Raw genomic sequence first — 26,141 nt, forward strand, 5'->3', positions numbered from 1 at the left:
TGTCACCATTATGTCCTACTAGTATGTCGTCTACTATAAAAGCAGGATACCCAGAAAAATGTTGCTCCATTGCACGTTGAAAGACTTCCCTTGCAGAATATATCCCAAATGGCATTCTCATAAATTTGTACCTTCCAAACGGGGTACTGAAAGTAGTGAACAATGAGGAGTTTTTTGTCAAGCTGAATTTGCCAAAATAAACTCTTTGCATCTAAAACAGAATAAACAATGGCATTTGGCATCAGAGCTGTGACTTCGACTATACGCATTGGATGATGAGGTCTTTTTAGTGGTTTGTTCAAATCTCATAGAACAATACATATTCTGATGTCATTTGAGCTTTTCTTATGAGCTATTACCATGGAAGATACCTATTCAGTTGGTTCTGCAATGGGTCTATATTAAATCAGCAAAAGCTTAAAAAAGCAAAGGCTGATTTATCGACCCCATGTAAACGAAACTTTACAATCCAGAACACTTAGAACAGTGATTATTTCCAAGGGAAAAAAATCACTGTTCCACAAAGCAAAAGAAAAAAACTTTAAAACATTACATAAAGGCTGTGCCCCCCACACCCCCCTAATTAAATATACTAATAACTATGACACAAATTGCAAAGTAACAGAGGCAGCCAAGCGATTTCTTTCCCTTTTCGCTATTTTGTCATTTCCTACTTTCAAGTTCGGTCAAGACACATTCTTTGATCATATAATAGGAACCCTCTGCAACTGGACATATCACACCCTGCCACACCATTTTATCTAGCTTGGCTTTGACTCTGTCATGCATGGCTATTGGAACTTTTCAAGCTGGTCTGATAACTGCACTGACATCTGGGTCTAACTTCATGGAGTACACAGCTGGAAGCTTCCCTAGTTTGTCTTTAAAGAGATAAGCATAGGTAAGAAAAATATACTGGGTGAAATTAGAGTAGTGGTCTTTCAAGCTAACTTGATGGACTTCCTTATTAAATGAAAGCAGTCCAATTTTCAAACTGTCTGTGTGCCCTAATAATGACTGGACATGCCTCTTGACCACATAAAATAAAATGTCGTAGCTTCTCCCAGCACAGCAACATGAAAGCACTACTAAGCCTTCAGTTTGAATTTCTTTACCATAACTAAACTGCTTCGCACACCTTGACAAATCAAGTCTTTCACCACAATACACTCTAGAAAATATTGCTGCTGACATAACATTGAACTTGGAACCTGTGTCAACTTTGAGCTCTGTGGGTTTGCCATTTATGTGAACAGTGCAAAATACTTCATTCTTTGCCCTTAAATCTACTGCATTGACTGTTTAATTAAGCACTGACACACCATCAACATAAAAAGTAGGGTTGCAGCTTTCTAATTGATCAACTCGTTTCTTGAAATGGTCCCTTTTAATAAAAGATTGTGGGCCTTTTGAGTTCCAAAATTTTTTGAAATTATTCCATTTATTGCATTTGTGGCACTACTGACCAAAAGCTAAACATTTTTTCCTTTTAGATTCATGATTTTCACCACAGTTATGACAGTTGGTAATGAAGCTAGGTAAGCATGCACCCTCACCCTTATGCTTGTTTGCTGAGTCACTCTTATGCTTCACTGAGACTGTGAGAACTCTGGAATTTTCTGGAAAGCTCTGGGGTTTGCCAGTGAGTGCTGCAGGGGCTACATTTGCTGCCATGTGTTTGGGCCTGTTTCTTTTAACCACATGCTGCATACTACCAACAAGAGCTTTGTCACTGTGCCTTCTAGATCTATTCTCATTTGTAAGCATATTTGTGTGCTTTTCTGTGAGCTCATATATCTGACAAATCTCACTGGCCTAATTCAAAGTTAAATCACTGTCACGAAGCAAAGTCTTTCTCACAGCATCATCTTTAATACCACACACAAGTCTATCCTTTATCAAGTCATCTCTTAAATCATCAAATCTGCATGTTTTAGCCTTGTTTCTCAAGTCAGTTATATGCAGAAAAAGTTTCACCAGGCTTTTGATCCCTTGTATAAAATAAGTGCCTTTCAATTGTAACATTTGTCTCGGGGTTACAAATTTCTCTAAATTTATGGTTTACACATTCAGGGTCCTCTATTGACTCAGCCAGTAGAACAATATGATGGTCCCCTCCTCCTGCATAGACAGCAGGTGCATATACAAATGAACACTCCCTTTCAATGGCTTCTGATCCAGTTATGTTACGCAGAATAAATGCCTTTGTATGGTCATCTTTATCAAAAAATGTAGCCTGTATAAAAATGTATTCTTGCTCAAACACTCTCCAGTTCTCTGCAATATTATTGTCAAACACAAGTGCACTGGATTATTGGAATCTGCCTGCCATCCCCACAAAGTATGCACAAACACACTAAAAATATGGCCCTTGTAATTATGTACAAACAAACTGTTCTGTGAGCTTGTAATATTCAAATGTACAATAAACCCTTTAAAATACTGTATTTTGTGAAATATGCTCTGTAATGGCTGCATTTTTTTAAATAACTTTATTGTAATACTGCACAAACATGCAAACACTTTATACACTTCTGATAACTCAGATATCTTTAATTAATAGAAAAAAATATGTGCTTAGCAAAAATGCAGTCATTTCCTCTTATTTTATTCATCTTATGCAATTTGGACATTATTTCAAATATTTTCCATAGTAATTTGAATATTTTTATCAATATCGGACATATTAGTTTATTCAAATATCATTTAGAGTGTTCTGTATGCCTCGTTTCATATTTTGTGAATAATAAATACTTTTGAGCAAGTTTTAATATCTGAAATTCATTTTTGACATGTTTTGAAAATTATGCATACAGTAGGGATGATTCACTTCATTATATTCTTCCAATGCCAACTGTGTGTCTCTCGGACTTAAGTGGAAGAAACTGGAACTCTTTCTGGCAAGAAGTAATTTTGGCTATTCTTCTTCTAACATCATGTCTATTTAGACATGTCACTTCTTACACCATGTCGCTCGTCCCTCTCTAACATAGATGACAAGCAGGCAGGGTATTTCTTTTAGATGCTTTAATATATCGAAACACATCAGGATGGATAGTAGCATCATAAAATATAAACAAACTAATTAGCAGACAGATCTTACATACATACATGCTTACATCTCAACAGCTTACTACAAAATGGCAGTCAGGCTTGCACGTGCTCAGCATTTATACACTTGTACAAGCCCTTAGATAGCTTCTTAAAGATATATACACGCATATTGATCTGCAGTACTTCTACAGGATCTCTTGTTATCTTCCTTGTTATAGGCACCCTAAGCTTAGCAACAGCCCTTTCTAATTTCGTTGCTTGAGTTGTGCTAAAAGTTTTTGTGCTGTAGAATTATTATCAAAAGCAGTTCCTTAACAGCAAATTTTCTAATCTCATTCATGTTATTGAGGTAATCCCTTATTTTCTGTTTAGTATTCTACAGTTGCTCCTCTCCTTATTCAGTGAGAATCCCCCTATTCTGCAATACTTTAACATTTGTCAGTCCCTCTAAATAATTCTTGTTACTTCTTAAACATACCTCTCTTTCTTTTAATTCCACTCTATTCTATTTTAATTTTATCCCAATGTCTAACTATATTTTCAGAAGAAATTTCTGTCATCTCTAATACCGCCTGAATAATTTCCATTACCCATTCCTTAAATTCCTCTCTTTTCAACAGATAGGTGTGAAAGTACCAGTGTCTCATTTTTATTTCATTATACTGTTTTTATTTTAGCTGTTATTGGCACATGATATGAAATGGTTATCGGGTGTGTATTAGTACTTTCAATTAAATGCACATGTTCCTGTGAAATGTTAATTCACATAGTCCATACCAAATATTTTCATATATTTCTTCAAAATCTACCCTCCTTTGTTACATTTTCCCTTCTGGGCCCCCCAGACACATATTCACTGCTGCAAATAAAATTCTAGTCTCCACCTATAAGTAACATTCCTCGCTGAAAGCTGATTATTTCTCCCAGAATTTTCTTAAGCCTCATTATAGCAGTTTTAGGTAAATATAAATATATGCCAGTGTAATCCTTCTCCATTGCCAGTAGCCCCTTAGTACTACAAATCTACCATTATTATCTTTTTTTTTTATCCTCTTCTAAAACTATTAATATAAGTACTCATCTTTTACTTTGTCCCAGGTATTCTGCTGAATAACCATCCTGAAACCCTTTATTTATCAATTCAGCTCTTTCTAAGTGTGCCTCCTGTAGCATAGCTATTTGTACTCTACATTTGTAAATAGAGTTCACTACTCATTCATTTTTGTATTTATCTATGAGACCATTGACATTTAAAGACATTACAGAAAAAAAGTTATTATTCCCAACCTTTATGTGTAATAGCTTTTTTAAGTGTCTAGATCCAGATTTTGTGTTACATGAATACTCTGTTTGTCATGTTGATCTTTTATACAGTTGTTTCTTGTCATATCCATTTCAGCCTATGTCACAGTTTACAAAACTTTTTGTTTTATTGAAAGGCCTCAAACAAAAAAACAAACAGACCCCCAATATCCCTAAAACCTATTAACTTAATACTAACACACAAAAATTTGTACATCTTCAAAAATTGAAGTATTACCCTCCTAATAGGAACAAGTGTCCCAAAGTGACAGCCACACTCATAAACTTAAGTTAAACTAAAAGAAAGGTTATCCATGTTAAGATGCATGGTACAGCCTGTGCTTCTACTAAGTGCCATCTGGTTTTGTCTAAATAGTATAGCTCTCCCAATTGGGAAAACACTTGAATGCTTTCAGAAAAGATCACCTCTTAGCCAACTCTCTTTATCAGATTATCTCCATGGAGATGTGAGGACCAGATACAAAGTTGTTACCAAAAGCTTACATTTATTTACTAGAAAAAACTTTCTAATATTTAATGTCATTTTTTTTTCTTGCTTTCTCTTAAAACTTGTTATTAGATTAAGCTAAGAGCCTTAATCCAGTCATTCCCCTATGCAAGAATGAGAAAAAGTACATACAATTTTATTTTGGCATGCTCTTTTGACCAGCCTTTTCTTCTTTTTTACCTTTTTTACATTGCAGTGCCTACATTTCTTAGAACTGAACAAGGAGAGAGAGAGAGAGAGTGAAGTAGGAAAACAAGAGGAGCACCTGTTTACATTAGTATCCCCATTACAATTAAAAATAACTGAGAAAACTTTATAGCATGCAAAGAAAATTATGTACTATAAAATGTTTCTATTTAGAAAAAAAATGTTTTACTTACAGTTAAGTTTCTCCCTCCTCGTCCTCTCTCCTAACTATTTTTCTGAACATTAATGACATGAAGTAGGATATATGCTTTAGAGTCCCCAACAAGTTTAACAGAGTCAAAAAAGCCCAGTATTTCCAGATTTTCTTGTTCTTTTATGCTTCACAAATATAACTATTGCTTTATAATCCCACATTTGTCAATTTCTGAGTTACTGGTTTTCTTCCTGTTCATCTCCATCTCCCAGATCCTGTCTCTGTTTCATTTCCAATGTACTTTCAATTCTTCTAGTTGACTCTTATGCTTTTTTCCTTCTGTCCATCATTTTCCATTGAAACATTGGAAAAGTTTCACTGGCACAGTCTTTTTGTGGACTTTACTACCAGAAGAACAAGAAGCAGAATCTCCTGCTTCAGCTCACTTTTTGTTGGACAAACTTTTGTATTTCCTCCTTAGCATGTACTTCATCCAAAAATGATTTTGTCCATCCAGGGAAGAATATTTTGAGTTTGAATCTCATTCCTGCTCTTGACATTTCCTGAATAGTGGAATATATTTCCTCCTCTTCTGCCTGGTGTACAATGAGTAATCATTTTCCACAAACATTCTGCTGTCTCCCACTTTTAGTACTTTGTCTTTCTGCCACTGTTTTGTCAGAGTCAACTCCTTCTGCTGGTAAGATTGTATCTTTGCTATTAAAAGTCTAAGGTGCTTTCTCATAGCCAGGTTTGGAGCATGCACATGATGTGCCCTTTCAATTAACAACTCATGCTGTGGAATACCAGTCCAATTGCTTATTTGTGCTTTCATAAAATGAACAGTCTGTTCCTTCTAGCTTCTATGGTGCAGCAGAAAATCTCAGGTTTTCCCTATGTGCTCTGATCTCTAATTCTATTATTTTTGAAACATCTTTTCTTGAGCAGTCTCATATTCCTCCAGCCTTTTCTTCATTTCGACATCTGATTTTTGCAGTTTTATCACCTCATCTAAGTATCTGTTTAAAGCATCTTGCATTTCTTTCCAGTCTTTTGTTGTCTGAGTTGATATACCCCATCAGTGTTCCATTTATTTTAATCAGGTCTGTGTGCAATTGTCTGATAAGTTCCTATAGGTCACTGGAAGTCATGTTTGAGGTTGCAAGGATTTCTACTGACCAGCTGCAGTACTTTTCCAGTAAGTGTTTTTCCCCACATTTTGTAGCTGATTTTCCTTCAGATCCTCTGTATTTTTTTCCTGGCATCCAGGTAGTGCACTTTAGCTGGTTATTGTAAATTACCCAGAAACACAAATCCACTGGCTTTCTCTGCTAAGTTTCTGTTTTCCCATTGGGAGTGGTAGAATTAAGCTGTTACTCAATGTGCAGCCATCTTGAAGTCTGAGTAGGCTTGAGATTTACAAGGTGGGCAATGGAAGCACTTGCATTAGCTGATACAATAATAAGGTTGATTTTAATTATATAAGAAGGACTGGAAGCAAGCATTAAAGTGGGAGGGTTCCTCTCTGATAAGTTGTTTCTGAATAGAGGAACCAGACAGGGCTGCCCTCTTTCCCCTTTGTTATTTGCTTTATATTTAGAGTCATTGGCAAAGAACATAAGGGACACAGAAATGCATAGCTATAACTGGTATGGTCAGTGCTGTGGAACATTTTATGACAGCTTCAACTCTTTTGGTGATATAAAGTTAATGAAGCAAAAACTAAGTCTATAGTCATAAATTGTGTACCCACACACAAATTCATTCAGCAATACCCATATTTATGGGAACAAAGTAAGATGAAGTATTTAGTAGTATGAATTAAAATGGCTTCTGTTACAGCAGCCAAGTATTTATGGAAGAACAAGATATGATACAAAAACTGGGAAACTGGAAGCTCTGGTTTATGGATAGGAATACTGAAAATGTTTTTAGTCCCTTTAATTTTATATATGGGTCAGGCATATTTTTATCAACCAGAACATGAGTTGTGGACAATAAATAATAAAGAGTTGAATGACTTTACCTGTGAGGGGAACAGGGCAATAGTTAATAGGGATAAGAGGATTTCTCCAATACAAGAAGGTAGTTTAAGATTACCAGATTTGAAAGGATATTTTAGTTAATGCTCATATACATAACACAAGCAGAAGGTTATAATTCACAATGGAAAGAGGTGAAGACGATGAAGTGGGGGGAAGTTCAAAAAATAGAGTGTAATTTTCCATGCAGATCCCTAAGGAGAATAACAATAACCATACAGAATATTATATCCATAAAGTAGCAGAAAGTATTCTAAGAACTAAACCAACACAAGAATGGAGAAAGGATATTTTGCCAATAGGGGTGATTGCAAGTAGGGGTACAGAAACTAGACAAGAGGGGACTGGAATTTACTGGATAAACCATGCAAAGGATCCAATGTATTGGGACCTGCACTGGTGGGGTTCGTAGTGAAATCTAGGAAAGAAGCTGCTGTTAAAAAGGGTTAATTAGTAGGGCATTTAAAATATTGCATGATAGCTATAAAAATCAATCAGATGAGGTTAGAGAAGATTAAAAAAGAGAGACTGGAAATGTACCTCTCACCTCTACAGATTTTTGCAGAATGTCCAGATTTTTGCCTCATATTTTGGTCTCTTTTCTCATAAACTTATGGTTTTCCGATGATGTTGTCCAATCATTGAGAATTGAAGTCAGAAAATAATGACAGCCATTTGAGTTTCAGACTTCATCCCCTTCAGAAAATTCATGCTAATTCAAAAACCTGTTATTCTATCAGCTTTCTAAGACTGTAAGAACAATATTTAAAAAGTGTCCATATTTTGGGGCCTTTATCCCCCCATTATTTATGGCTTTGAACAGATTTCTTGCTCTAAGAGGTTGAGAGGTATGACTGGAAAAGCAATTTACATTACAAGGGAACAATGAGAGGACATATGTATGGCTACCAAGTATGCAACAAAGTCCAAAATGTTTAGGATCTTTGAAAGTGTTTGCATAGGTATTTTATGTCCTAAGCAGACTTCAAAGATTTTTTCCTTTGGTAGATAGCAAATGTTATAGGTATGATGGGGAAGAAAGAGGTAACTGAGAACATATGTTTTGGGAATGTAATGAGTTCGCAAATTTTAAAAATTTCCTACTGAGTACTCCATCAGAAATATTGAGAGAGCAAATGTCTATAACTCAGGACATGATTTTTTGAGCTGGGTCAAATTATCTGAATTGTCTAAACATAATAAGACCTTGTTAAGTTTAATTCTGTTGGCTTCCAAAAACAAGATCACTAGAAAATGGAAATCAAAGTCTAAAACAACTATATCTGAAGTAGTAAATATTGTAAAAGAGATAAAAGAACTGAAAGAAAGGTCTTTAGAAAAGGGAGGAAACAAATTATGTAGAAATAAATGGAAAATATGGTAACGATACATGCAAAATAATGTTTAGGAGGAGGAGGAGTGAGGTTTAAAAGAAGGCAGAAATTCAGCAATGTATGTAATATTAGACTGATGATAATAGCAAAGAAAGAAAATATGTGATGTATAATGAATGTAAATGGAAGAAATGTTAATATGGTCTGTTTTCTTTTCTGCTGTTGTATGTGTGCCCACATCTTAAATGATAATTTAATAATGGTGTTTAAAAATGATGCCCAAGATTTCTATGTATGTAACCTCTTCCTTGACTTTCCCCAGTAAGTGGTTTACAACTCACTTAGTTGTCACGAGGAAACAATATTTCACACTGACCTTGAGTTTAACAGCGCATATCTGCTGCACGTTTCTCAACCCAGTAAGCATTTGTAAATAGGTCTTCTTCAATATATTGGTGTCTCTGCTGTCCAACTTGAATACTAGTTACGGGTTTGCTATGGCTGCCAGATTCTTTGGACAAAGGAATTGGCCAAAAGCCTCCCAGACCTCCTCAGTAAAACAGAATGTCTTTTGACCACATAAGCATATTCATGAACTGGAAGTTCTCCCTTCCTGAGCAGTAGTTTCAGCACATCAGGACTTAAAATGAAATACCACCAGGACTTTTGTTAACACCGTTGTCACACTTCTGGCTCCATGTCATGTCTCCTGCTTAAAAAGGCTTCACTGTGCTAGCAATATGCAGTCTTTAAATGGGTTTGATATGTAACAGAATGAAATAGAAACTATATCTGCTTAGGTAGCCATTCACAATATAAAAAACTCCAAGTCCATGTCTGTAACATAAAGGGATAAAGCCCTGACTATGACACAAATGACCTGAGATGGACAGCAGCTCTGGCATTGAAGAAGCTGGGTGGGAGAGGTTGAGTTGCTGATGTTGGCCAACCTGTCATAGGGGGATATAGGTGATGTTTAACTCTGCCATACTGCATCCTTGCAACGCTCTTCATGGGGCATAGTTGGGAAGTTTATGTCCACAAGGGAAGGCATACTAAACCTTCTTGTCAGCTGTTGGTGGAAGAGTTAGGCCAGAAAGTGGAAAATACCCCCATGTCTGCCAAGATGATATCTGTGCTAAGAGGATCTTTTGCCCAGTGATGGGTAACAAAGGTGAGGTTGTGGTGGTATCTAGATGCCCTCAGGAAAGTGGGTCAGGAAAAAAATATTTTTAAAAAATACATCATTAGTTTCAGCTTACCTAAGGTTAACCCTGTCAAATCACAATCCTGTATAGTGGTAGCTTTGCATGCCATCAATCTACTATATTACACCACAGTTTGTGGATCCAGGAAAGTAGCCTGGAATGCCTATAGAGGCCACCTTTCCACAACAGTTCACTCCAGATAGAGTGATATAATTTATTCTGACTTTTAGTCTTGTATTAAATACTGGGACCCGGGTGACCCAATCTCCACAGCAAATTCCCAGACTGAGACCAAGGATCATACACAGGTGCTTATCTCTACTATGGGTGGGAGCAGGGGCAATTAGTTGTGTCATATGGAACTGTGGCATGCATTGCAAAGGACCGTTGATGTTCACAAGAATGTGAGGGGAGTCGGGGTTGCAAAAAAAAAAAAATGATCCTCCTCTGACAGTATCACTCATGCTGCATTTACCACTCACCCCAGGGAAGGAAGATGTCACAGGGCTGTCATCCAGAGGAAATAAACAGGTCAGTAGGGTCACCAAAGAGTAAGGATGATGGTTACAGGAAGACCAGAGCGCAAGTAAATGCATTTTCTAAACATTATTGTAATCTGCTCCCCCATCTTTTATTTAAATCCTTATTTATTAAATACATTTTTTAATTTTTTTTTTATTTCTTTTTTTTTACTATTCCTTATTCATTTGCTTCAACACACACACACACACACACACACACACATTTTAAACAGTTTTACCATTAAACACTGACTTCCAGCATGCCAGCTAGCAGAAAGAACAAAAAATGCCCAAAATACAGAAGGGAAAAAATCAACTTCATTTGTTTTTTTGCAGAGGGGTAAGCCCTTGCCCCTCCTCCTTTCTCCCCAATGGGGCGCAAGCACCCCCACAGCTCCTGGTCTTATATTAACCAACTCCATGGTCGCACTAACTCAAAGGCAAGAGAAATCTTCTAAAACAAATGAATCATTGCTGTAGTACACCGGGAAAGATTTCATATGAGAAACAGCATTTGGAGTTATAAGCTCATAGGTAGGTATTAGGCTAACTACCCTTGCAGGCCATTTTTAGTCTAGCCAGTTTCCATTTTTTGTGCTTGAAGTAACCTATCCCATTTGACTATAAATTGGTCTTACCCATCCTATGGTCGATAATTATATATTACCCCAATGAGAATAATTGGGATCATACCATAGATGATTTGAAGGGACTAATGCATGGAATAAAGCATTTAGGAGTTGCATCTGTCCCTTACTAATACAGGGGGCAGACCTGGGGTAAATTTACAGTTTCCCATCCATAGATTTTAGTTGTGTTTGAAAATGAACAGTGATGAACTTTGTTTTATGTGGATGGGGAGTCCATTTCATAGCAGTGGTATCCTATGTGAAATACACCTATCTCACCAAACCATTCTGTTGATGTTGTAGAAGAGGATTAGATCCCTAGACCAAGTATTCCTGATGCCATTTGACTAGCTGATGTGAAGTAAATCCATCAGTAATAGGTTGGGGGATGCCTGATATGCTAGACACAGGTCACCCTTTAGCAGTCTGTAGGATACAGAGTATAGTGAAAGAGCTTTGAGTTGGTCCATGTGGAAATGTTGTTTAGGCCTTGTAACCTTTTAGTAAGGTATCTCTGTGGGCATTCCAGTTGTTGCATGTGTCTGGACAGATATGTCAAAGGGGCATTATATTTAATGATTGGCCTAATGAAGGCTGAATAAAAGGGACAATGACATCCCTAGACCCAGTCAAAATCCTTTTGTTTATAAGCTATGTAATATAAAAGGACTTTCTTATAACAATATCAATGAAATTGATATGATCAATTTCAACAATTGGCTAACCTTCTGGTGTCATTCTAAGGGGATCCAGTGTCTGTCTGCCTGGGATGACGTGATAGACAAGCCTCGCTGTTTTGCCAGAGATGGGCTGCACCTGTCACCCCTAGGTTTTCAAATACTGGCCAAGGCTCTTGCCATCCCCATAGTGCCTTTTTAGGCAAGGCTCAAAGGACAAACCAACCACCGTAACCAGCACAGGTAACCAAAAACTAAGGGTAATGCTACTCAATGTCTGAAGTCTCAACCTCAAAATGCACACACTTGAGGCTCTCCTCAGCATGGAGAAAATCGATGTTTGTGCAGTGACGGAAACCTGGTTCAAGGCTCAAGAGAGCACCCCAGCACTGCCAGGTTACAATTCATATCATACCTTCCAGCCTCAGTTACCGGATCGCAGTACAAAGGGCGGAGGTGTATCCATATTCATCAAGGATACCCATATCTCCAGGTTAGTAGCACAGCATGATGCCCCAGAGATCATCCATGTGCAACTATCAGCAGGCAAAACCACATTTCAAGTCGTAGCCGGTTATAGATCACCCACCATGTCCCAAGATGCTCACTCTGCATTCCTTGAGACATTGGAAAATATAAAGGTCCTACCCAACACTATAATCTTGGGTGATTTCAGCTACCCTGGTATAGACTGGGTGAACTACCAATATTCCAACTCCTATGCTCAGCGATTCATAGAATTTATAAATTCAAATGCCCTTGAACAACTAGCATGTTCCCCACTAGAGGGGACAACATATTGGATTTAATCATCACAAATATGGGCGTCCATTGTATCACACCCATTATCACTCCCTCCTTGGTTAGATCCGACAACAAACTGATAACCCTGGACATCCTCACCCCTCCACCTCCCCCAGTCAAAGAAACCATAGTCAAAAACCTTTCCAAAGCAAACTTCAAACTACTTGCATCCGAAGTGGAAAGCTTCACTATTCCCTTGCAGAGGGATAATGATATCCAGGATGCGGAATCCTACACCAAGACACTCTATATGCATCTTCAGGATTGCATGGACCGTGCTATCCCAAATAAAACCAATACTCCTTCCTCAAGCAAGAAGAAACCAGTCTGATGGACCCCGGCCATAAGCAAACTTTACAATAAAAGGAGGAGACTTATACAAAAAAAGGCCAAATCTCAAGTAGAAAAATCATCCCTGATCAGCATTAGTAAGAAATTGAAGGCCCTCATCAAGTCAACTAAAGCTAATTTTGAAAAGAAAGTTGCCAAGGATGCCAAGGATAACCATAAGGCCTTCTATGGCTACATCAAAAACCTAAATGGCAACGCTCAGGTCTGTTCTGAGCTAGTACAAAATGGAACAAAATACACTGACCCTTCTGACATTGCCAACATCTTGGCTGACAGGTTCAGTGCAAATCCCCCCCACCCCCACCACCAACAGGGCCTATTACCATTCCAGGGGATTGTGTAAGTCCAATTATTACTGATACGTTGGTTAACAAGGCTCTATCTAAAGCTAAAAGCACTGCCTCCATGGGACCAGATGGTGTCCCAGGTTGTGTCATATGCGAGCTTCAAAAGGAATTAACCCCGCATCTTAATACCCTGTTCAGTCTCAGCCTCTCCACAGGATATGTGCCCATAGAATGGAGCACGGCAACGGTGGTCCCACTACACAAGGGTGGGGCCACAAATGACCCTGGGAACTACCGACCAATAAGCATGACCAGTCTGATTTGTAAGGCTATGGAGCGAATCATTATGGAACTCATAAATGGAGAGATTGGGAACCTCCAGTCGCTGGACCCCACACAGTTTGGCTTCATCAAGGGCAGTTCATGCCTCCTGAATCTGGTGGATTTCTTTGAGACAGTTACTCAGGCTATAGATAAGGGAAAGGAGGTACACATGGCTTACCTTGACCTTGCTAAAGCATTTAACACCATTCCCCATTCAGGTATTATTGATAAGCTCACCAGCCTGGGCATAAACCCTTATGTCACAAGATGGATCGCAAACTGGCTCTCAGACAGATCCCATAAAGTAAGAGTAGCGGGATCTATGTCCGAATCCAGACCAGTAATGAGTGGTGTGCCTCAGGGCTCTGTCCTGGGGCCCCTCCTGTTTGGCATATACTTCTCAGAAGTACAGGCAAGCACGGAATGGCTGTGGCTGACTAAGTTTGCGGACGACTGCAAACTGGGTGCTATAATAGAGTCACCGGCCGACATGGAGATCCTCCAGAAGGGCCTAAATGAGACTGATGCATGGTGTCAAAGCCATGGTCTCAAGCTAAATGCAAAAAATGCGTAGTAATCCCCTTTGAAAAAAACAGAGTACCCGCAAACTACAACATAGGAGGTAATCCCCTGAAATCTGAAGAAGAAATAAGGGATCTAGTGACCCAAGTAGATAGTCAGCTTTCCTTTGATAACCATGTTGCCAAAGTGGTTAGAAAATCCTTCTATGTGACCCATCTGATCATGAAAGGGTTCGCATCAAGATCTAAGGATGTAATGGTGCCCCTCTACTCTTCCCTCATCAGACCCATTATTGAGTACAATGCACCAATTGGAATATACCTGGCTAGACATCTCCAGCAGCTGGAGAGACCACAGAGGTACCTAACCAAGACGATTACTGGCCTCAAACAGTTGCCCTATGCAGCACGATTGAAAAAGCTAAGACTGTTCTCTGTTGCATACCACTTTCTCAGAGGCGATCTCTGTCTAACGTACAGAGCCATGTCCAACCCAGAATTGTTGAACATGCTCCATCTTAGCAAAACCAAATCTACTCAAGCTACACGCTCTAGGGATATAAACCTCAACACAACAATGAATAGAACATGCTGGAGGGATAGATTCACTTCGCAGAGACTTCCCTTACTATGGAACAGGGTCCCGATCTACATAAGACAGAGCCACTCACTATCACTCTTCAAGAGGAACCTTGATGAGTGGATGGGTAACAGAAAGTTCACACCGGAGATCACACCAACAGCACTACTAGATAGGGGCCAAGGGTACTAGCTGCTAGTACAAGGGTCTAGGGAACTACTAAAGGGGCAGTGAATACCGCACAATGTGGCTGGGCTAATATATGCCTTCGGGCAGGTAGCCTAGTACCAACCTATGAACCTATGAACCTAATAGATGTGTTACTTAAAAGTTAGGTCACTATCCACATAAGTTTCCAAACCCCAAATAACTGGGTCAGTTCTTAGATTCTTAGGGGTGTGTTGTCAATGTGGTAGTTCACTGGGTATGCTTAAATCGAGCTTCATGGTATTTAAGATGCATCCAGGGATATTGTTAGCACCCACTGATGCAGTATTTTTAGCTTTTGATAGGACTGTTAGGACTTGGTCTTGTATGACAGCTTGAGGTGAGCCAGTTTCAGGTGTATCTTGACGGACAGACAGAGAGGAGGGAGGGGTAAAACTAGAGATAAATTTATTGGCCAGCACAATTTAGGTACACCCTTAACAACACTGTTCAATTTTAGCTTCCATACAGGTTTTGTAGCAAGTGAATGGAGAACAGCTACAGTCATTCCCCTGAAAAAAGGAGGTCCTTCCACAAATCCAAGCAATTACAGACCCAGAAATCTGACCAGCCTCATATCCAAAACTGTGGAAAGACTTATCATGGAATTAATCAATCAGTACATAGGGAACCTCTAAACACTAGACCTGTCTCACTTTGGATTCATCAAGGGCAGGTCATGTTTACTCACCTTGACAGAGTTTTTTGAAAAGGTCACCAAAGCAATGGATGAAGGCAAAACAGTACTCACCATACACCTCGGCATGGCCAAACACAATTCCCCACTCAGGCATAGTAGAAAAGCTAAGTAAACTGGGAATAAACCTCTATGTCACCCACAGTGTAGGTAACATCCTACATTCACAATCAGCTCAGCATATTGCTGCATTGTACTTTTGAGATTACGAACATAACTAAAAAATGTCTTGTGATTGTCTTTGGCTTGGGTACCTATTTTAGCCTCAAACTTGGCTTTGGTGGATTTTATTAAGCTCCTGGGTTGTTTGATATTTCACTAACAAGGGCTCTAACATTCTAGGAATTACTCCTCTTACTTTTGGTCAAAATTCTTTTCCTTTTATTATAAAACTGGTTGATATTATGGTTCCACCATGTGGATTTTTTGCTGTGGTTTGTCCTGCACTTGTTCCTATGTCCATCTCTGCAAATGTTTACATGCTGGTATAGTGTTGTGTTGTACATTTGTGCATATTCAGTGGAGTTAACTGGGTTTGGTGGGGATTTGAAGCTTGCCAATAAATTATTTAGGAGTAGGTAGTTTGTCTTAAAGAAAATTCCAACAATGTCTTTGGAAGGGATCTCTGGTTTCATTTTATTTTGAAAGAGGCTTCTTTATGGTCAGCCTAACAAGTAACAAAGATACACAAGGGTTGGTGCAAGATGCTCCCATATTAGTAAGGACAAGATCCAAGATGTTATTCCCCTAGTAGGAATAACATTTAACTTTATTTCATTTCATTTCTTTTCCTTCATGCTACTGATGCTCAAGCAATTTCACCTCAGTCGTGTAGGGGAGCCTCCTATTCTTTCGTCCTATAACTGTTTGAAGTATTCGTCAGGACTATATGTTGGGCCACTAACTTCAGTTCATGCACAAGGAAAGAAAAGCATGCCATTCTTTATTTTACTTACTGTCAGAGTCTTTTTCCTAATTTACAAATTAATAAGTCAAGCTATTTTTCTGATATTATGCATTCATTGCCTTTGAGACTGAGTTTTCTTAACAAAGCTTGCATCACCCATAACCTGTGCTGGGCATTAAAAGTGATTTTTGAAGGTGCTCATCATACTCGTGGTTGTATAAGCAGGCAGCATATCTGTATAGCTTTTTGTATCTGTGTTTCTGTTTATTTAGTTATTTATTAGATTTGCCCTGGAAAATGTCTGCTGAAACTCTTGTTTCATTTTAATGGCTGACTTGAAAGTAATGCAAACAAAGCATTGCTGGAGTAAAAGATGCAGCAATATAGATTTTGTTGGGAGATAATAGCCTTTTAACCTAGTGTAATAAAGCATCAGTGAGCAATAAGGATACAAATATCCCATAAGGACATTAAATAACCATTAATGTTATTCAAGGCTATTAAATAAAAATACCTTGCCAGAAACTTGCTTATATCATATAGTACGTCTAGTCCTAGATAAAAAAACACACTTTGTGTTCTAGAAAAATGGTTACTGCAATCACAAGTCAAAAATTCAGAAGAGCAGAAGAGCTGAAGAAAAAAAAACTCTTTCCTTTGCTTGGTATAGTTCTTGTGTCTATTATCTTTCTGTAATAGAAGATGTACTACCACGCACAAAAGAGCCTGTAAATGTAAACTTTAAAACAGAATGTGTGGGTGTGTGTGAGTGCCTGTGTGTGTGTGTGTGTGTGTGTGTGTGTGTGTGTGTGTGTGTGTGTGTGTGTGTGTGTGTGTGTGTGTGTGAGTGCCTGTGTGTGTGTGTGTGTGTGTGTGTGTGTGTGTGTGTGTGTGTGTGTGTGTGTGTGCCTGTGTGTGTGTGTGTGTGTGTGTGTGTGTGTGTGTGTGTGTGTGTGTGTGTGTGTGTGTGTGTGTGTGTGTGTGTGAGTGTGTGTGTGTGTGTGTGTGTGTATGTGTGTGTGTGTGTGTGTGTGTGTGTGTGTGTGTGTGTGTGTGTGTGTGTGTGTGTGTGTGTGTATGTGCTTGCATGTATTTCACTTTAAAAATATTTTGAATGTCCATCTTAACTTATAGAAATGCCTCATATTCTGGCGGTCTGCACCTTCACTGTCTTCCATTTTGTTTGCCCATGTCACTAGATGATTTATAACAGGTATGCAAGGTTGTAAATAGAAGTCTAAGACTATTGTGTATACAGCCTGATTTTGACCACTGTTAGCTAAAATAATAATAAGAGAAGTAACAACACGTAGAATTACAATTTCCTGGAAGTGGTCTAACATAAACACTACCAAGCAGAAGGGAAAGGTGCCAGCAGTACAAGTTAAATGATTCATTAGAGGGAAACACAAAGATATACATAGCCATGAAAATGAAGGACAGTGATATTTATTTACATCTCTGTCTCAGGTCAGCTTATTTATATTGTATTTGCATTTGTATTTGTTAAATAGGACAAGTTTAACAAATATGGCTTTACAGTATGTATTACCAGACATGTAAATTAGAGACTGCTCCTCATCTACTCATAAAAGACAGGAGAGCAAGACAGTGAATATTACAAGTATGGGGGAGATGAAAGGAAGAATTTACATTAAACAACTGCCACAGCATAAAAAAAAAAAAAAAAAAAAAAAAGCATGTCTGCAGTGGTTAACTTTGCTGCACCCCCCCCCCCCCCCCATGGAAAGATACCTTCCCACTTTCTTATTTTATTTTTCTCACTCTAATTTTGTTGTCCTTCTGACAAAAAAAAAATCACTGTTACTCAGTGTAACACCAGTCAAATTCTTTCTCTGAGGTGCACCAACCTTTCACTATCCAAAACTGACTTACAAGCAAGTATATACAATCTCAATATACAGAGAACCAAGCAAGAGAAATAAGAGCAAATGCTAAATTGTGGCAATATGTTCAAGCAACTGTTACTTGAACTTGGCGATCCAAGCAAGTGACTATAAACTGTAACGTTATATGCATCGAAATCCATGTAGGGAAACTAAATAAACTTACTGTGCATATAGATAAGACGTGGAGGGAGGCAGTAGGGATAACAGAAAGATTTGTGTACTTCACAGAAAGACAGTGGCAATGGCTCAACAAGTACTTCAGTCACATTTGATGCTGGAAGACTGAAAGGCTATGGGTTCTAGTTCCACTCTGGGTAATTGGATTACTGCGTGCAGCATCAGGGTATGCTACACTCCTGAGTGTGCTATCTTTCATATGAGGCATTAGACCGAGGTCTCAACTGCTTGTGTTGGTGGTAGCATAGGTGGATGAAAAAGATATCACAACTCCTACCGAAAAGAGTAAGGCAAATTCCATAATGCCCTGGCCAAATTTCCCCTAGCAGTGTAAATACCACCTTGGGTCTCCCTTAAGTGAGGTCACCAGCTTAGTGGGATTAACTCAGTCAGTAAAGGATAAATTATATACAAATAAGTAAATAAATAAAATCCATATGGTCCAGCTGAGTACTATATTTCAGGAAAACACATGAATAAGAGTTCATAATCTGAAAATACAAGGTAGGTAGCTGAGAAGAAATAGAGGAAATCACTATTTTGCTGTTATTTCACATAAAAGTTAGTGGCTGACTGGAATAACCTTTCTAAGGAAGTAATACAGTCAAAAGAGTGAATGGATTCAAAAATGCATGGGGCAAACAAAAGGCCATTGCTATATTGGTGAGGGAGTAAACTAGCAGATATGTAGGATCTGCAGTTAATCCAATAACAATGGGCAAACTAGGTGAACCATTTATTCTATGTATTTTCTCAAGCCACATTTGAAAGTTCCCCTTCAATATTTTACCATGTCTGTTTTCCATTTCATTTCCACCCTACATGCTTCCAAGCATTAAACTGTCTTAAATTGTACCACTCTTTCTTTTCTCTTTTGTTTACATGCTAAGCTTTCTAACACTGCTCTCACTCCTTCGCCCATACTTTCCCATGTTGGGAACTTTGTATTGATTACTTTCAACTACCTTAATTCCCCCTGCACTATTTTTGATGTGGCCTCACTAGTACCAACTACAATGTAAGGATGACTTGGCCTGCACTGTGCACCCCGCCATCTTACTAACCTTTACATATTGCACAGTAAGATGTCATTTAGGAGTGAGTATTATACCCAAATTATTTTTTTTCTCTGCTCTGCTTAAGGTTGGTCCTATGATTGAATGTATTCAATGGATTCCTGCCTCCAAAGTACATAAGTTGAACTTTTTTAGTATTAATTCTCAGTTGTTTTCTATTAACCCCAATGCCAGACCCTAAATGTCTTTCTAAAGGCTACTGCTTCTGTATATTACTTTTGCACCCATTGTATTGTAATTGAATTGTTAGAATATAGGATAATCTTCCTGTCCAAATCCAGAACTGTACGTACTGTAGTAGAAACATATTAAATAAAAATGGCCCAGTACAGAACGCTGTGACTCTGAACTGCTTCTGATTTTCTTTTACAAGCCCCGGCATGTGCAACCTTCTGCTTCTGATTCACCATTTCTAGTCTGTGACATTATTTTGAGATGCACACCCAAACCTTTTATTTCTCCTGCTGACCTTCTTTGAGTTATAGTGTCAAACTCCTTCTTGAATTCCAGTTACACCACATCCAAATGTTACTCTTGTCCATTTCAATGCTGACCCAATCACAAAACTGAAGACAAAAATCTATGATCTATGAAGCCATTCTGTCTTCCACTGGTCAAAAAAATTAGCTTTCAAGAACCATACCATTCTGTTTTGCAGAATCCATTTTATGGCCTTCCCCAGAAAATAAGTGAGACTAGCCAATCTACAATTGTGCAGCATCTTATTAGAGCTAACGTTACGCAGTAGAACACCTTCATCAACATTTAGTCTTCCGGCACCATGTAGTTACTAAGGAAATGGTATAAACGTTATGAGTGGTCAATAATTTTAATACCCCGGAAGATAACTTGTCTGAACTTTATGATTTGTATAATCAAAGACTCTTGAGTTAAGATTACTGTTGAGCCACCTACTCTAATGAATTGTCCTCTAAGGCATTCTCATCCTATGTAATGTACTATTTCACTTGCATTCTTTCTTATATGCAGTAGTAAAAACTTTACCAACAGTACCATTACTAATTAAAACATCTAAAAATTCTGTCTCTGAGAACAAATATTTAACACTAAACTTTAAAAATGCAGTAGTATCATGCAAATAGGCAATGCAATCGTGTATCATGTCCATTGATCCATTCTGCAAGGCAGGATTTGAATGAGCTATGTAATGGCTGACTAACATTGACTGGATATGTTAAAAGTGATGTATAATGTTTACAGCTACAGTTGTGTCGCATGTTTTGGAATGTATAATGTTTGCAACTGAGAGTGTGTTGCTATGGTTCATTGTCAAAAAGAAAAGAAAAATATCATCAACAAAATTACCATAATACTGAATGTAATCTACAAAAGTATTCTCCTTAAGCACCATGTCCGATTCCCAATATGCTAGCACCATATTAGCATAGCTATTGGCACAAACTGTGCCCATAGCTACACTAATCTTTTGCAAATAAAACTGATTATCAAAGATGAAAATATTATTAGTGGAATAAGATCAAGTGGCCAACAGATAACACTAATCTTACTATTAGCATAAACTGTATGACTAAATAAAAACAATCTGATATTCTCAATGCCTATATTGTTCGGTATAACTGTGAATAACAAATTCACATCAAGTGTCACAAAGATGTCAACATTAGTACCACTAGTGCCTCTATTCCAATCATGCAAGCTGGTAATAAAATGCCTAGAGTCTTTTAAGACTGTAGGAATATTATCTAAGAGGGGAGATAACATCTTTTCCACATATATATAGAAAGGGGCTTTATTACCCATCCTTGACTAGAGAGGTCTCATAGGAGGTTTATTCACATTTTTATGGACCTTAGGGAGTCCATATATAGCTGGTATAACTGAGTATTCCACAAGAAAATATTCATACAATTTGTGCAGTATTAAACCACTCATGCAAAAGTCATATAGATCAGCCTTAACCCTCTCAATTAATGAATTCACTTAATACTTCATAAATACTTAATAGGTATTTACATCAGATAACATTAACGCCATACTATCATAATAAAAACTTTTGTCCATCACTACAATAGAACCACCCTTATCTGCACAGTGGATCTCAAGTTCAGTCGATTCCTATAGCTCTTTTAAGGCTTTATATACAGCAAAGTTTAAATTTGAGAACCGTTTCTTATGACAAAGTATAATAAATAGCTCATTCACATGAGTTCATAAAAGCTTCAGCTAATGAGTTATAGGTCATAGGTTCATAGGTGTGTACTAGGCTAATGGCCCTGGAGCCTTTACAAGCCAAGCCCATAGAAGTGCCCTGGCATTGTACCGCCTGATGTCAGTTCCCAGTGCCTCTATCAAGTAGAGCCACTGGAGTGATCCCTGAGGTGAATTTTCTATTTCCCATCCATTCATCAAGATTTCTCTTGAAGAGGGCCAAAAAATTCATCACTAACAAGTCTTAAACCCATGACCCTGTGCACTACAGTCACAGCAACATACCCCTACACCATCTGAGCTTATTGGCTGGAACAAATGTACTTGGTTTTAAAATGTCATATAGTCTGAGGTTGATGTGAAAATATACTATCCAAAGTTACATTCCTAGCAGATAATCTCAAATCAGTTAATGCGTCTGTCAAAATAGTAGAGGCTGCTGGTATGAAGAACAAACCTCTGTTTAAAACCTGCATTTGATAATCAGTTAAGTCAGTGGAGAAGATATTAAAAACTAAACTTTCTGATACTTGTTCCATGCTCCTGTGTCTGGATGCATTGGGCCTGAAGCCTGACTTCTTTTCCCCCCTCTCCTCCCTTCACCCAGTGAGCGATACATCCTGAATTTCCCTTCCATTTTCATAAGTGCTGGTAATAAAGGAACAGTAGTAGATAAACATGACATGAAGTTATAATTGGAGATGCTCAGATTCAAACAATTACGTGTCACCACTGTATCCTGTTCATTGCAGGAAAATTACTCTCATTCTTTCTACCCCCACCACAAAGTTAGTAGTCACCATCTGCATATGCTCATCCACCAATGAAGTCGGTTGTGTACTCACAGATGTCATCTCAAATGTTCTCTCCTTCGGCCATGACAAAATCGACCCTCGTGAAAATCTGCAAGGTGCCATATCAGCTTCTTATGTTTTGTATTCTGCAGGTGTGTCTCATACAGCATGACATCACACAGCATATCATCCAACCTCTGCTTGCATATCTGATATGGATACCCAACATTGACTGAATTCCGTAACTCATTCATTTCAGTAAGTAGAGAAAGCTCAATGGATTTAAAAAAACTCAATCAACAACTTTATACAATTAAAACTTAAACCCAAACTGAGAGTTTGCCACTGTTTAAGCAATTCAGGATAAACAATGCTATAAGTAGGAATTCTCAATACATGTAAGCCCCTCAGAACAACTCTGTGATGTAAACATGCTTCAAGATGCAGTTTCTGCCACTGCAATCTTTTATATTTATAAAGTGCATTCTCTAGATCCTTAAGAGAAGTGTAGAAGCCTTCAAAATTCACTGGTGTCATTTCAAATTCTGTAGCCAACAATCCATCCAGAGTGAGCATTAATAGAGGATTACCTTCTACTCATAATATCCTGCTAAAATGATCAATATTAGAAGCTTCTAGCAAACCATTAAGATTATAATCCAGTTTGAAATCTCCACCTGCAGCCATGACCCGCCAGGATAATAAACACAGAGTATTAACCAAAAAAAATATCCAAATAGACAATGCCAACAATATAAAACACAGTAAATATAAATACAAAAAGCAGCAAGCACAACTGAGGTAAGAAGAAAATATTTATTTAAAATGATAAGCTGATGAAGCTCCTGAGTGGTGTGAAAGCGCTTATCATTTTAAATAAATAGTTTCTTCTTACCTTGGTCATGCTAGCCATTTTTTATATTTATATTTACTGTTTTATACATCTTTGGTGTTACCCGTTTGGATATATTCTTTTGTCTGCAAAAAAAAAGCTTTTTATTGAAACTGGTCAAAGTGGTTTTAAGCAATTTTTTTCTGCTGAACAACATTCAGTCTAAATGCCTTCACTGACTTGAGATGAAAACCCTTGAGTTACTTCTTTACTTCTTCCCTAACCCATCTTCTATTTGTCCTCATCTATATCTTTCTACTTTACCATTGTGTAAGATTGCCTTTTGTAACTCTCAGCGGTTTCATTTTCTTTACTTCTTTCCAATTTGTGGCCTCTTTCTGCCTTCGACCCATTACATGATTTGGACAGAGGGATCAGTGTTGTAAATGCATGTTGGTTGTGAAATGTATTAAAACTAGTTTTTTTTTTGTTCTATTTTTAATAAAAACATACCAACATATACATTTGTATGAGTCTTGACTGCTGCAATCTGTTCCATTTTTTGCCTCTTTTATGTGCTTCCAGGAATCATACAATTGTGGTGGTTCCTAACACAATGTGATTGGAGCAGAGCCAACAACCCAGAAATCATATAAGAATCAGCAATAATAGTGCATACATTATACTATTTTTGGGGTTGGCTTTTTCTGATTGAAAATTTTCTGAAATGAGTACTTTTGTCATATTGGTTCATGTATTTTGTTACACTACTTACTGGAAATATTATCAAAGCTACAAATTTAAAACACACTCTAACAAATGTTGCTGTATTAAACAAGATATATATGTTTATAATCAGGTGAATCAAAGAACACATGCATTTATGCATAGTCTTAAAATGCGTGAGGTGGACCTATGGTTCGAAAACAGCCCAGGAAAGAATGTAAATTTAATCCATCACTGGCCAGATGTTGTGTCTTTCGGCTTTTCCTGGTTAGGGGTTGCCACAGTGGAACTCCGGTCTGCTAATGATTGGCAGTAGATTTTTATGTGCCGAATTGCCAGCCCTGATGCACAACCTTCAACAAAGGTATGCCCATTCATGCATGTCTCCACACAGAAGACGCTCTAGCTGAGAATCAAACAGGACAACGTCTATCTGTGAGGCGACAACGCTACCGCAGCACCACCAGATGCATTTTTCAATTAATGTGAATTTCAGTGCATTTTTATTGATTGTGAGTTACAAGGGAATAAAATTTGACTGTTATTCATGGTAAGTCTGATTTTAATGTGAAACTTTTGTTTTGTTTAGTAAATTGTCATCAGTGTTTGTGATATGAAATGTGAAATAAGTTTTAAATCAAATCTAAATCTGTTTAATCATTGCAAAAGTAAAGAAGAAAATAATATCAAGTTTGAAAAGTGTTTATGGTAATTGGAGAGCGACAAGTGAGGGGACTGAAATGGTTGTGGGGGGGGGGCTCTTCCACTACCCTGCCTAGGTTCCCATTTGAACATGATTTGGCTCTAAATCTGAGCTCTTGAGCTCAACTGACTGATACAGTTACTGTAGCTGTGGAGTAAGAGCCATAAGGGAGTCTGAACAGTGGGAAGCATACGTGAACACAGACAGAAATGCCCAAAGCATACCTCTCAACTTTCAAGCATTAAAAATTATAGCAGTGGCCTTTAAAATTATAGCAGAGGTTCAGAAAGAAGAGCAATTTCTTATTTTTCACAAGAGAAACTCGTAATATTCTAGACCCTATATTGTAAGCATTAGTGAATGTTTGCATAGGCTTAGTTTATGTACAAAATAAAGTGTGTGCCATAAAAAGGTCTGACTTTATGAAGAACATCATAAAAGCAGCAGGAGCAAGGCTATATCTGGGTGCCAACATGCTTATACCTTATGTAATCTGTAACTGAGAACACCCGTAACTAAATGTTTGAGCAACGCTTATCTGCCTGGATGGTACGGCAACTGGAATAAAGAGGTTTTAGTTTTAGCAATTGTATCTGTTGGTATGTTTTCCAGTCTCACATTGTTCTGCTTATCCATTTATAGATCTAATTTGTTGAGATATTTTGCTTAATACAAGTTTATGTTCGTGTGTATTTGGTTGAGGCAACTCTTGTACTGAACACAAGAAGTTGCATTATGGATGAATAAGCAGCTTGGATACGTGTTTTAAGATTATGTAGTAACAAAGAGGTGTTAAAGGAGGAGATGCAATGAACCAAAGATATGTTTTTGAGAAGGGGTTATGACCCTAAGGTTTTGTGTCAAGCCCAAGATAGGGTTTGCTGTGGGTTAGATGGTAGGGGTAGCAGCTCTAGACATAAGTGCAAAGTAGTGAGTAGTGATGGTGCATTTGATTGTGATAAAGTAGGTAGAAGTATGGCCAACATAATTTACTATGTGTCAGTGTATAGTATCAGGAGTGATGAAATAAGAACATTGATAAGAGTATTATTGGAAGTACTTGTTAGAAGATAGATTTTTGGCAAACATTTTGCCTAATAAGCCCCTTTTTTCTTATAAAAGGGAAAAATTTAAGAGACATGATGGTACATGAGAGATTTTGTTTGCCAGCGGTTAGTATACCAAATATTTTGAATATTAAAGGGACATTGTGTTGTAATAAATATAGTATTTGCACCAATATAGTGAGAACTTTTGATAACATTAATGGAGTTAAATTTGAATTCAAAGATGTTTTTACATGTAGAAGTAAAGGAGTGATTTATGCATTAAAGTGCCCATGTAACCTGTTTTATATAGGGGAAACAAAAAGGGAATTTCAGATCAGATTCATTGAGCATGTAAGAGATATTAGGAATAAAAGGGAGGATAAAATAATAG

This window comes from Protopterus annectens, chromosome 9.part0 (genome assembly GCF_019279795.1).
Source record: "Protopterus annectens isolate FY-2018-M chromosome 9.part0, PAN1.0, whole genome shotgun sequence".
In the NCBI taxonomy this organism is placed as follows: Eukaryota; Metazoa; Chordata; order Ceratodontiformes; family Protopteridae; genus Protopterus; species Protopterus annectens.